At 39.6% G+C, this 15000-nt stretch overlaps 1 pseudogene; it reads left to right on the top strand.

Annotated features, from left to right (window-relative positions):
• Nucleotides 1-10266: 10266 nt before the first annotated feature.
• On the top strand, nucleotides 10267-10818 carry LOC103728036 (annotated as a pseudogene).
• The last annotated feature ends 4182 nt before the right edge of the window (nucleotides 10819-15000 follow it).

Below are 15000 nucleotides of genomic sequence, written 5' to 3'. Positions count from 1 at the left end.
TTGTCCATCTTATTCTCTTGAGACAGAATCTTTCAGTGAACCAGAGTGGAGCGAGGCTGGAGGCCAACAAGCCCAGCAGTCCTCCTGCTTCTGACCCCCACCTCCCTCTGCCGACCCCTGACAGCACTGGGATGACAGGTAGACACAGTCATGCCCAACTTTTTAGATGGTTCCCAGGTTGAATTCAAGTCTTTCTGCCAGTGCTTCCAATTTTAGTTCAGTGAGATCTGGAGAAGCCAGGGGAAGATTTTGAATAGAAAAATTACATCAACTGATTTATGCTTAAAAGGATCGCTCTGGCGTCTGGATTGGGAATAGACTGTGGAAGAGACAGAGACAGAAATGGGGAGACCAGACTGAAGGCATTCTAGTACTTGGTAGGAAACCACAGTGGTATGGTTAAACTGCAAATCATGGTGCTGGTGTGAAACACAAAGACTGGAGAATCACTGGACTATGTCACTGGACCTAGGAAACTGGGTAGTGATGCTCATGGGAAATGTGGTATCGATACCAGCAGTGTAAAGGCCATTTTGATGACTCTGAGACTCTTCTGCAATGGTGCCCTACATGTCTAGGGAAATTTATAATTATGAGTCAGTTTTTTGAAAAATATCGTTAGTCATCATTAGTTTTTCAATTCACTGAAAAAAATTTTTTTTCTCTCCATTTTTTGGAAAGTGACCCAGGCTGGCCTCCTCAAGTATGATCTTAAACTTCTAATCTAGTTTTCTCCAGCTCTAGAGTACTGAGATTTTGAGTGTATGTCCCCCGTCCTGGGGACTGAACCCAGAGCTTCATGCATCTAGGCAAGGAAGTACTCTATCAACTGAGTCCCAGAATTTCTCCTCTTAATCTCAAATAGCAGTTTCAGTATTTCTTCTTAGAAACAGGGTCATGATTATTATCCCTGCTGCTAAAGATGTAATTTAGAAAGCTAGTTGCAGATCTATTTGTCCTCAGTCCTTCACTTTATAAGGAACTTAGCTACATTTTAAAAGTTTCTCCCTTTTTCCAATCCTCATCCTCTATGTCATAAAAATCTCTGTGGCCCAATGTAGGCTGCCATATTTTCTAAGTTGATTAGTTGTGCTGGACACAAGTCAAGGGAAATCATCCTCGGTGTTGAACTTTGAGGTCCTGTTTTATGCCGAAGACATATATAAAATTTCCCAAAGCAAAATAATTTTAATGCAAAACTAAATGGCATATTATATATATATATAATTTATTAACAGCATGAGAAATAATATTCAAATAAACCAAGAAGTGATTTTGTAGTTCTAAAGGTCAGTCCATTTTATATAAGTCAATACATCTGAGTTGTTCACATATCATGAGTTTCCTTCATCACACCTGATGTCCTATTTGCATTTTTCCTTTTTTTTTTCTGCTTCCCATCTTACTGGACTTTTACATTTATCAAGCTCTGGCCAGTGATTCAAGTGAAAGGCACGTATAATTGGCATTAACAGAAAAACATCAGTCCCCTGTGAACTCACAGCCAAGCATGCACCTGCCACCACTGGGAGCGACTTCCCCGTCTCTCCACAGCTGCACATCATGTGCCTATTTATGCTTTTTTGGAACTTTAGAGTACCTTAAAGTTGATTTTTTTTAAAAGGGAGTGAGACTATTACATCAATAACATTTTATTAAATGTTAGCATTGAGCTGGAGAGATGGTTCAGCAGTTAAGAACACTGGCTGCTCTTTCAGAGGACCTGGGTTCTGGTCCCAGCACCCACACAGTGGCTAACAACCATCCATAACCCCAGTTCCAAGGGATCTAATTGATGCCTTCTTCTGGCCTCCACAGGCCCTGCATGCATGCATACATGCATACATATATGCAGGCAAAACACTCATACAGATAAAATAAAAATAATTTTTTTCATTTTTATTTTTTCTCTTTTTAATTGAATTTTTGTGAATTTCATGCAATATATTTTAATTATATCTAGATTCCCTTCCCCTATCTGCACAACTCTACCCTTGGCCCAATTTCATATATTCTATTATATATAATTATATATACATAAACATGACATATATAGAAAAAGTCAAATTTGTGTCCCCAAATGTTGATATGGATACATCCACTGGAGCCTGGCTAACCGCACCCTTAATAAAGACTGACTCTCCCCTTCCCACCAGCCATTGGTTTCCAACAATTCCTCAGGTAAGGTAGGGTTTCTTACTTACTTTTCCACATCTATGCTAGAATTTTTTCTGGTTTCCATTTATGAGGTACTTGTGCACGCTGTCACCATTGCTATGAGTTCATATGAGTATCTTTCCAGCTATCTGGAAAATTCTGTTTCCTTGTGTTCATACATCACCTCTATTTCTTAAACTCTTTCTACACCCTCTTCCACAGTGATCTCTGAGCCTTTGGAGGCAGAAGTTTAAAATTTTTATAAATACTTTATCATATATATTTTTTTAATATCTTGCAAGTTTATATTCAGATAGCTAGACCTCAGTTTTAAAGCATATCTGGTCATATTTGTGATTTTTTAAATAATGGATATTGGTTACCAGAGTCTTAGTTCTAGCATGTCCCTAATAAGAAATAAAATTGCTCTTGCCACTCTGTTAAGACAGTGTCATTCCAGGGCTGTGTCCCTTTTGTTGATCCCTTGACTAATTAACTGATTAAAAGACTAATCTGTGTGGTCTAACAACAAATATTTCCAAGCATATGAAAACTGCCTTTATAAGAAACATTATTCCCTGTTTGCCTTTTTAAAATCCCCTCAAGAGCTGTTCGGTGGTTAATATACCCTTGAGTTTACATTTCTGCTTTCCTGTGAGTACTCTGTGTAATTTTGTCTTGAGCTTTAAATCATCTATCTTTCCTCCTGATGACCCAATCTAGGAGAAAGTAGTTTAGGCACTGGGTAAAAGAGTAAACTCTAAAGCAGATTACTCAGGCCCTAGGGCAGTTCTAGTCCCTCATTCCTGTTGATTTAGGGAAAGCACTTGACATCTGTAAGCCTCGCAATAACATGGAGAATAATAGTACATGTCAAAATGCCATTGTTAGGATCAAACATACCAATTCATGTAATGCACACAGTACCTGACAAACAAAACAACTTAAGAGTAGTTTGACTACATGTTTAATACATTAAAATGTACCCATTCAAGGCTGCATACATTTTGTAGGCATACATTTAATGGTGGCACTAGTTACAAAATGCACTGGTTTGCTAGGGCATCAAATAAAAATGGGACTGGTGACCTGACCGAAATTAGTTACCTCTGCAACCCTGATCCCAAGAATACTGATTCCACAAATGAGACATGGTGGCACACAACTTTAATTCCAACCCTGGGGAGACAGAGGCAGGAGGGGTGTCTGAGAGATTAAGGCTAGCCTGGTCCACACAGTGACTTCTAGGCAGGCTGGGACTAGGGAGATCCTGTTAAGAAACAAGAATGAAGAAAGAAAGAAAGAAAGAAAGAAAGAAAGAAAGAAAGAAAGAAAGAAAGAAAGAAAGAAAGAAAGAAAGAAAGAAAGAAAGAAAGAAAGGAAGGAAGGAAGGAAGGAAGGAAGGAAGGAAGGAAGGGAGGGAGGAAGGATATTAAGAAAAATACTGGTTCGACCAAATTTAAATTCCCCTTTACAGCCTCATTTTAATTTGCCACCTTTTCAAAGGCCCCTATCTTACAGAAACATTCTAAGACACCAGGAGTTAGTGCTTCGACAGTTTCACATTCTCTGACACAGGACACCGTTTTTCTATTTTCCTGATCATTTCATCTCACATAATTCACCTGACTCAAAAGACACTCTGGAAGAAATGGAGATTTAAATGCTGCAGATCTCACAACATGAAGAAATGAAGACATTGCGTATAGTGTTTCCTTTTTCTTTCCCCTTTTCTCCTTCATTTGTACACCTCAAAATTTTAAGTAGTCATTCTAAAAATACAGCAATCTCATAAAAGTTCATTAAAACAAGCCAAGTTCTGTATGGAGTCACTTATTCTGAAAACATATTGCTGTATCTAATAACAAAAAAATAAAGTGAAGAAATAACAGAGTACTGTGAAAATGAGAAAAAAATTTAACAAACCTAACAAGGAATAAAACGCTTTCATCAAAATTTATAAAACTAACTTCACAAAAATATTTTTGGAAACAGCACCACATGCCGCCCCAACAATCCCTCATTCTTCTCTTGTGTCAGTTTGCTGCACAGAAGCCATTGACTACAAGGTACAATGAGGCACTGCAGGCCCTGTTGATAGATCATAGCTCACATAAAATAAAGATGATGCCACCCCAAAAATATGCTATAGGGGTATTGGGATTATTTTGAGGTAAAGGTACTTTTAAAATATTATATTAAAAGGGACACACTGATCTCTCTTCCTTTTCCTGTACCTACAAAACAAAACCATTTTGTCGCTTGGGATGGGGCATTGTGAGAGAAACAACTGTATAAACACACATTGTTTTCTTCCTGAATCTCCCCACATGTTTCAGTTACCTTCCACACCTGTCATACTTTGTTCAACCCACTGCAGCATGTGAGCACTTGGGTTAGGGCACTTTGAGGGTTCCCACTTTCTACTGGAAGTCTCTCTACATGGAACATCTGTGCGCACTTCCCTCTTAGGTCAGTTTTATCCTCTAGTCCAGCCAGAGATCCGAAGAGGATAAAATTGTAAAAGTGCTGCTACCCCTATAAAAATAGAGTCTCTAATGAGGGAAGACGTGCTCCGAACATGGGCACCACCATCCACCCCACAGACTGAAGAAAAGAAAAAATGAAAAAATCAGCTGGATGCCAGTATTCATCTCTGCCTACCTCCTGATTGCAGATGCCGTGTGGCCAGGGCATTCCACTGCTGCTGCCACAGCTAGAGCCACTTTGACACCACACCTTCCATGCCATGCTGGGCTGTGTCCTCAAACAGTAAACCAATAAACGCTTTCTTCCTTCAAAAAAAAAAATAGAGTCTCCAAAATCAGAGACTAATTATGCCTCATATAGAAATGAATTTAAAGGAACCATTCAAAGACAAGCAGCCTAGATCATGTTGAGACTCAGCTAGATGAAGATCAAAAATAAATTGCTGAGGAAAATGTTTATCTCCAATCCAGGATTTTGAAGGTTGATAAAGAAAATGTTTATATCAGTGGGAATGACAATAAATTGTTTTTAATTAATTCTCTCTGAGTATGGCTTTGAAAATGATTCTTTTGTTTAATATGATTTCATATTAAGAAAATACACTGAATTGGAAGATGTCATTGCTGAAATAAAGAAAAATCAAGCAGTAAGCTTTCTTCTATGATCTCAGACAAAAGTTTTCATAACAGAGAGACAGTTCCACTGTTGTCAGTATTTGTACAAAGCTCTGGAGAATTAAAACTCTGATTTAAAAATTATATGCAAAGAATCTTGGTGTGGCAGTGCATGCTTATAATCCTAGCATGAGGAGACTAAAGCAGGAGATTGCAAGTTCCTGGCCAGCCTAGGCTGTAACAAGACCCTGTCCACCCACAGATATAAAAATAACACCAGCAATAATAATGTAAGAAGGTCTAAAGGTATAGTTCATTGGCATAGTGTTTACCTATCAAGCACATGTCCCTAAGTTCAGTTGCAGAAATATAAAAAAAATAAAAGAAAATAAATATAGAGCATGAAAAACTATCAGCATAATAGTCCCTTTTGGTCTGAATCAGTGATGTGGGTATTTTCAAAGTATGAGTCAATTTCATTCTGTATTGCCAGGAAAAGCCTTCTTTGTATAGAACAACTCTTTCACTTTCAAAATCACCATATTTAGGTATCTTTGTAGATGATAGGATAGGAGAGTTGTACATGCTTATGATTTTTGAAAGACTCACATGGTCACCTGACACTATGAGATACTTAGAAATTATCCAAAAAATTAGGTTCCATAAGAACAGAGTGGCTCTGCCCAGCCCTGTCTTCGGTCCTAAGGAACTCAGTGAATGAATGGAGGAAGGAATGGCAACTAGTAGGAAATCAAAGCTACCACTATATACTAACTGTTCTGTCCCACTCCCAATTACAATATTTAACTTTATCATCCTTCACTGTAAAATTTGATTTTTTCCTACTCCAAAATGACTTAGAATCAATAACAACCCTTAAATTCTTAACCAAAACATGAATTTATCTTTATAATCACTTTTTTTCATACTGTGGATTGAACCTGAAGCCTCCCAAATGCCAGGCAAGCATGCAAACACTGAGCTACATTCACAACCTTTTTGTTTATTTTATTTTAATATAGGGTCTTACCAAGTTATCCAGGCAAGCTTGAATTTGTTATGCAGCCCAGATAAGCCCTGAACTTTTGATCCCTCTGTCTCTGCACCATGATTAACCAGGAGGCTTATCACATCCGTCTTCTAACTAACCACTTTGAACTATCCGTTGTTTCAAGATTTTTTCATGTGTCTCTTATAATAGTTATGTGTCCCTACCTGTCTTTGATCTGGCATCATTACACAATAAACCATTTTAACTTCACTCAATGAAGTTAAGGAGGCAGGTATATTGACATGTGATTATAATCTCAGTACTCATGAAGCTGAGGCAGGAGGATTGTCATGAGTTCAAGAGCAGACTGAGCTACACAGCAAGTTCTAGGCCAGCTTGGGCTCCCTAGTGAAAATCTGTGTTAAAACAGAGAGCCGGGTGGTGAGGGAGGAAGAGAGAAAAGCAAGCTATGATGATTCTTCACAATTTTAAGAAAGGTGAATTTATACACATACTGTTTTCAAAGAGCTGGAAAAAAAAGATGTGACGAAACAGGTCAGATAAAAGAAATTGATCATACAGGCTCCTCACTGAAACCCAGTAACCATATAAACCAAAGTGCAAGATGATCACAGACCTTTGACAGTGGACATCATTATCCTAAAGAGCAATTCAACAACAGAACAATGCATCTTGTTCAATGGACAGAAAATGTCGAAGTTTAATAGCCATCATTTCTATAGTGTCTGTAGCCTAGCACTCAGGGAAAAAATGTACTATGAAGTTTAAATCTAGGTAATAATTTAATGGTGATAACCTAGACACTGTCTTGGTAAGGGCAAAGATTTTCATTTGAATAAAGTTAGAGTTATCCAGAACAAATACTATCCTTTTTCTCTTTTGAAGGCAATTGATAAAGAGCAGGAAAATAGTGGAGAAAGGGAAAGAAATAGCTTGATCACCAAGTAAGAAACCATTCCCTCTTCTGCACTGATTCTATAAAGCTCTTAACAATCAAACTGTCTCTCAAAGTCAAGGTATTCACTTTAAAAGTATACATGATCATTCTTTGTGCTGGAGAAAGCAAATTTAGCAGGGGGAGGCTGTCCTAGTTTGATCTCTATTGCTGTGATAAAACACTGACCAAAACCAACTTGAAGAGGAAAGACAAAAGAGCATCGTATGCTTCCAGGTCACAGTACAACGTTGAGGGAGGCCAAGACGGACTCAAACGGGAGCAGAGGCCAGAATCATGAAGGAATACAGCATACTGGTCTGCTCAGCCACTTTTCTTAAATAGCCCAAGCCCACCAGCTTCGGAATTGTAGCATCCACAATGACCTGGATCCTCCTACATCAATTAGTAATTAAGAAAATGCTTCACAGACATGACCACCATCCAATCAAATGGAGATAATTCCTTTATTTCTTATGCCCAAGATTTCATGTTAACCTCACAATACAAAGCACAGTCCAACTTTTAAAATTCTCGCATTCTTTTAAAAATAGCAATGACTGAAAATTTAAATTCTTAAACTTTTTCTTAACTGTGAGTTCCTGTAGAATCAAAAGTAAGTTACATATTTTCTTATTTCAAAAGGGAAGAACCAAGGCACAGTCAGAGCCAAATCAAAGCAAATTCCTGCAGTGAAAGTCAAGTCTAATAATTCAATGTCTGGTGTTTGGGACTCATTTATGATCTTCAGGCTCCAAAAGTCTTGGGAAGCTCCACTTCCCTGGTCCTGCCACCCACGGCACACACACAAGTTGTCCTGGAGGGTCAGGCTGGCTCCACTCCACACCTGTCACTGTCCTTAGTAGTCATCCCATGGTTCTGGCATCTCTAATATGCTGGTGTCTCTACAGCAACTCTACAGTCCAGCCTCTTCTGGACTCTCAACCAACCTTGTCACACAGCACCAAGCCTCAGCTGTTCTCCATGACCCCTTGTGTCTTCAAAACCAGTTCCATGTGGAAGATTCTTCCATATTGCCATGTTCAGCTTCCAGTTTGAGATGCAGCCTTGGCCCCCTCTGGACCACAACTTCTGTTTGCTGACCCTGAAGAAATACTGCCCAGATTTCACTTCAGTGATGCTGGCCTCTTATTAATCACAGCAGATGTTTCGGTCATGACTAACCAGCACTGATTGTTCCAGTAAAGCAAAGGTTTCACTTCAGTGGTGTTCGTCTCTTCTTAATCACAGCTGATTGTTCATCCCCAGCTGACCAGAAGCCACAGATTATAAATTCGAATGTACTACACTAATAGCCCTGATAGAGTCTTTGCTTCCCTCTGAAATTTCACAAGTGAAGTCTCCACTGTCTACGTTGCCCTCAACAAAGTCTTCTAAGTTTATACAACACCGCATTATTCTCTGAGCACACAATGGCTTTTCTAGCTCAAAACTCTAAAATCCTCCATCTTCCTCCCACAAAGCTTTCCTCCACTTGTGCAGGTCCATCACAGCAAGAGCCCACTTCTGTCCTACTTTGGTTTTCGTTGCTGTGATAAAACACTGACTAAAAGCAGCATAATGAGGAAAATGTTTACTTGGCTTACAGGTTACAGTCTATCAAGGGAAGCCAAGGCAGGAACTCAGGGCAGGAACCTGGAGACAGGAACCGGAGACAGGAACCTGAACACAGGAACCTGGACACAGGAACCTGGACACAGGAACCTGGACACAGGAACCGGAGACAGGAACCTGGAGACAGGAACCTGGAGACAGGAACCGGAGACAGGAACCGGAGCACAGACCTTGGAGGAATTCTGCTTACTGGCTTGCTTCCGCTAGATTTCTCACCTACCTTTCTTATATAGTCTAGGCCCACTTGCCTAAATAGGCACTGCCCACAGTGCCTACTTCAATTAGCAGTTAAGAAAATGCTTCACAAACCAGGCCACCCTGGATTACAGTGTTAAACCCTGTCTTAAAAAATTTAAATAAATAAAATTTTACAGACCAAAGATGATTCAGAGTGCCTGCCTCACACTGGTAACAGGAGGAGGTATGTCAACCCAAAAGGAAGTAAGATACAGAAAGAACCTAATTGGGTGCAGTCAGCATGTCTCACAGAGCAGAGTAATGAGGCATTTGCCTTACATAGATATGGTCTGATGGATCGGTTAGTTGACAGCTTGCGATTGGCTGAACGCTTACTGCTAAAATTGGCTGAGAGCAAGCAACTGACTAAAGGTATACTGTATGAGTAGGTCTGTTTATCAGTCCAGGGTGTAGTTCACTATGTTTGGAGCCCCTTTTGAGGAAACTTTACTACCCAATCACAGAGAGAGTTTGAAAGAAGCTCAACTTCTTTCAATTTAGTCATTTTGTTTTTGACAGACACATGAATCAAATTCCACCCCCTATGTGTTTGTGTAGCTCACAAGTTAAGAATTGTGTACTAGTCACTTTTCTGTTGCTGTGATAGGAACACTGACCAAAGCAGCTTGTAGAAGGAAGAGTTTATTTGAGCTTATGGTTCCAGGGGAATTACAGTCCGTCATGGCAGAGAGGCATGGTGGCTGGAGGTGGCTGGAGCAGGAGCAGCAGAAGCTAAGCTCTCACATCATCACACAGGCAGAGGAAGCAAGAGAGAGACTGGATATCCAGCAAGGTTTAAGAACTCTCTAAGCCTACCCCCAGTGATGTGCTTCCTCCAGGATAGCCACACCTTCTAAAACCTCCCAAAACAGCACCATCACCTGGGGACAAAATGTCCAAATACTTGGAGTCTATGGGGGACATTTTCATTCAAACCATCACAAATTGTCTTTACAGATGAACATTTGCAATCAATTTCTGATGGGGAACATTAACTTGAACCCCAATTAAGGAAAATGATATTTTTCAAAGAGATAACTCTCATTCACCAACCTGCATTATAAAAGTTTGTACTCAGTGATGATGATGGTGATGATGATGATGATGATGATGATGGTTATATTTTGAATTTGTAAAAGACATTATGGGGCTTTGCAGATGCCACTATCCCCAGTCACTGCTTGTTGTCAGCCATGGTCAACCCCACCATGTTCTTCAACATCTCAGTTGATGGCAAGCCTTTGGGTCCCATTTCCTTCAGGCTGTTTGCAGACAAAATTCCAAAGACAGCAGAAAACTTTCATGCTCTGAGCACTGGAGGGAAAGGATTTGGTTATAAGGGCTCCTCCTTTCACAGAATTATTCCAGGATTCATGTGCCAGGGTGGTGACTTCACACTCCATAATGGCACTGGTGACAAATCCATCCATGGGGAGAAATTCAAGAATAAGAACTTCATCCTTAAGCATACAGGTTCTGGAATCTTGTCCATGGCAAATGCTGGACCAAACCCAAACAGGTCCCAGTTTTTCATCTTCACTGCAAGACTGAGCAGCATGTGGTCTTTAGGAAGGTGAAAGAAGGCATGAGCATTATAGAAGCCATGGAGCACATTGGGTCCACAAGTGGCAAGACCAGCAAGATCACCACTGCAGACTGTGGACAGCTCTAATACTTTTCATTTGTGTGCATCTTAACCACCAGACCATTCCTTATGTAGCTCAGGAGAGCACCCTCCGCCCCATCTGCTAGCAATAACCCACAATCTTTGTGCTCTCACTGCAGTTCTTTGGCTTCCATATTCTCTTTACTCCTCTCCAAGTCTAGCTGGATTGCAGAGTTAAGTTTATGATTATGAATAAAAACTAAATAGGAAAAATAATTCTGGGAATTTGTCTTACTTAAGCATCTTCATCATATCCTCAGTTTTGCAACATGGCCCAGAAAACCTAAAGCATTTGCTGTCTAATTGTTTCCAGAAATTTTTGCCAACTCCTCATCATGGGCATACATTAAAAATATTAAAAAATTAGGGACTGGAAAGATAGCTTAGCAGTTAGAAAGGGATGTATTGCTCTTGCAGAAGACCAAAGTTCAGGTCACAGGACCAAAGTCAGTTGACTCACAACTGACTCCAGCTCCATGGGAGCTGACATCCTCTTCTGGCCTCTGTAGGCACCTGCACTTATGTGCACACACCCTCATACAGACACACATGATAAAAAATAAAATAAATAAGAAAATTTTTAAATATTTTAAAGTATTTCACCTAATATATTAGAGTGACAAGTTTAACAAAGACATTCCTGGATTCTGTTAATCAGTACTTTTCAAACACAGAACTTACAGGTTTTGAGCAAAAGTTTTATGGGGAAAAGTGAGGATAAGAACAAGTTGCCAGTACCCCACAGATCAACCATTTTCATTGCCTTCTTCCAATTTTGGGTTCCAAATAAACTTTCATGTGGATACTATCCTACTGTGGAAAACTAAGCAGAGTTTGAGGGGCTGCCCCCAAACACAGCCTAGGACCCCTCCCCTGTGGACAGGGGAGTTCAACACAGGCCCCCAGCTCACCTGTTTTGACATAAAACTGGCCCATTTTTTAAATGCCATTATGCCAATTGATGAAGCATGGATAACAAGCAATACAAATAAATCTGAATTGGTATCAATAATTTTCTCTCAGTAAGAGATTAACCCTGATTCATATAAACTATTTCATACTTAAAACCATTAAGCATGATATATTTCCATAGTAAGAAGAAATGACCATTTTTAAGAACAATTAAACATAGAATTTACTGATCAACCTAAATCACCTTGCTGTTTGAAATCACTTACTTGGTTTGTAGAAAAAAAGTCACACTGAAGTTATTCCTTCAGTCTATTGCAAAATGTGATGAAATGGTTCAGAAGACAGAAATTAACACAAGACTAAACATTGGGTTGTTTCATCATTAAATATTTCTTCCCTGATGATTGTACATTTCCAGAAGGTTGAATATAATTGCTTCCTCTCCATTCCTCAAGCTCACTGAGACACATCCTGACATATCCTCACATGAACAGTTTTTCTACCCTCAGATTTGGCTTGAGACGGAAGTTCAAGTAAGCAGGAAAGAAAACAGTCTGCACATTATTCGGCATGTGCTATTAAAAATCAAAAGCAGGATAATATATCAATTTTACAAGAGGAACTCTGAGCACCAGAACTAAAATTTTTATAAATAGCTTATATCAAAGTTGTCCACTGAAATAAAGTTAAGAAAGGAGAACATAATCAATAATATTATAAAAGAGGTCTGGGGATGTAGCTCAATGGTAAAACATGTGTCTAATGTGCATAAGACCCTGTATTCTATCCCCAGCACTGAAGATAGATAAAGATAGAGATGATATGATATGATATATAGATGCAACATGGATGCAGACAGAGATATAGATGAATAACTGTGATGAAAGCAGTATACTAGCTAACATGCAGGTGTTTGGTGTGTACGTAACACAGCCAGCAAACCCAATTGACCTATAGTTACAATAACCAAACTCATTATAAACCAGGCCCGCTTTTAATTCTGAGGTATATGTTAACTGCTTCAAGTCAGTGGTCCCTGTGAAGTAGGCACCATTCCCCTCGACATTTTGCATGTGCATTTTCACAGATTACTTGGCTCACAGATTTGGTGCAGAAGACCTGGGAGTTGAGCCCAAGTCATTTGGACCCAGAGCCATGTGCTTACTCACAACATTCTTCTGGCTCTCAGACCTGGCTGATGATGGAAGATGGAGAGATTCCAGCAGGATGTTTGAGTCTCAGCCTTCCCTGAAACAATAACTAGAACAATTTTTAAAAGCTATGTTGGGGAAGGATGCTGGGGAAATGCTCAGTCAGTAAAGTGCTTGTTGCACAAGAATGAAGACCTGAGTTCAATCCCCAGCACCCATGTCAAAAAAGCTAGACACAGTGATGCATTCCTGTAATTCCAGTGTTAGGAAGGTAGAACAAGAGATCTTGAGGCCTGATTGGCCTCAAATCAGTGTGCTCATCGTTCATTGAAAGACAAAAAATAAGTCGGATAGCTATTCAGAAAGATGCCTAACATCATCCTCTGGCCTCCACATGCATTACTCACAACATTGTTCTGACTCTCAGACCCGGCTGATGATACATACATACATGCACATCCTCATGTGCACATTCACATTGACAAAAATAAAGAATAGAGAACACTGAGGCTATTGGGTACCACTATTGGGTGCATTTCATTTCTATTGTCTTCAAAATTTAGTTAAAATAGAAAGTAGAAAAGTCAGTCCCATGTCAATGCATTGGACTACTAGAAAACAAAGAAATAGCCTTGAAACTGAGTAATCCAGAAAGGGGAAAGAAGTAAAAACCTAGCGGTTTCAGATTTCCTGAGTGATGACACATCCACCACATTGTCAGTGGGTGAGGGATAGATGGTGGACATGGTAAGAACCGGAATTGACTGACTGAGAACAGCCATCATCATTCAGAGTGATCCTAACCAGTTTTGTTTTAGTTTTTTTGTTTTGTTTTTGTTTTGTTTTGTTTTGTTTGGTCTTTTGAGGCAGGATTTCCCTGTAGCCTCAGCTGTCCTAGAACTCACTATGTAGACCAGGCTAACCTTGAACTCACAGGCCTTCCTCTGCCTCCCAAGTGCTGGGATTAAAGGCATGTGCCACCATGCCCAGCTCCTAACCAGTTTTTAAATGGGCAGAAGGAAAACTACTATGTGATCTGACAATCTGGAGAGAAGCTGAGTCAAGAAGACTAATGAGATGCCCAGAGTCTGACATGCTGCTGTCGACCTTTATGAGGAGTCAGTGATATGAATATTTGCAACTGGCCATGATTTTGTGGCCTTTTGAGGATGAAGTACAAACCACTCATGGTCTCTAAGTTTTATTCAGATGATTTTCGATTATAAAATCATACAATCTAAGGTATTTATAAAGCATATCTGCTACTTACCAGGAATGTTTCATGCAGCGTCACATTTAATTTTGTGAGATTAAAAATTAGTATCCCTATTTTACAGATAAGGAAACTAAGATAAGGAGACATGTATCCTAGTTCACACAGCAAATAGTCACCAGAAATAGGATTAAAGGTCAGGTCTCTTTGATCCACATCTGCTGCTGTTCTAAGTAAAAAAATATTTTGCCGGGCATGGTGGTGCACACCTGTAGTCCCAGCACTTGGGAGGCAGAGTTCAAGGCAAGCCTGGTCTACATAGTGAGTTCTAGGGGAGCTGGGGCTACAGGGGGACCCTGTTTCAAAAAAGACAAAAAAAAATTCTAAATAAATACTTCAAAAATTAAGAAAACTAAAAACAAATGTAAAGAAATGGTTGTAGTGATATAAGACCAAACAGACAAAATTTCAAAGTTTAAGTAGCTTAAAATAATCATATAAGAAATTTTTAGGAAAAAAATTCTGTGGTTCTCCCAGAGATTTTTTAAAACACTTCACACATAAGTACTGTGCTTACATCATTTCCACCTTTCCCTTGCCCCACTTCAACTCTTCCCACATTCCCTCACTCCCTTTCAATTTAGGAACCTATCCTTTAGTTACCACTACATATGTGTATTCGTTACTTTTGACCAAGACCACTTACAGAAGGAAGAGTTTATTTACTTGACTTCTAAAAAGAGAGTCCATAATGGCAGGGAAGGCATGGTGGCTGGTGGTGGCTGGAGCAAAAAGCTGAGTGTTCACATCTTCAAGCAGACACAGGAAGTAAAAAGAGAAACTGGAAATCTGGCATGGTTTTAGAACTCTCAAAGCCAGTGATGTGCCTCCTCCAGCATGGCCACACCTCCTAAAGGTTCCATGACCCTCCCCAAACAGTGCCATGAACTGGGTACCAAGTGTTCAAATTCTTGGATCC

Source organism: Nannospalax galili, unplaced genomic scaffold, assembly GCF_000622305.1.
Source record: "Nannospalax galili isolate Female #2095 unplaced genomic scaffold, S.galili_v1.0 scaffold189, whole genome shotgun sequence".
Taxonomy (NCBI): domain Eukaryota; kingdom Metazoa; phylum Chordata; class Mammalia; order Rodentia; family Spalacidae; genus Nannospalax; species Nannospalax galili.
Note: the sequence above shows the minus strand (reverse complement) of the source record. Positions and strands in the feature narration are given on the sequence as shown.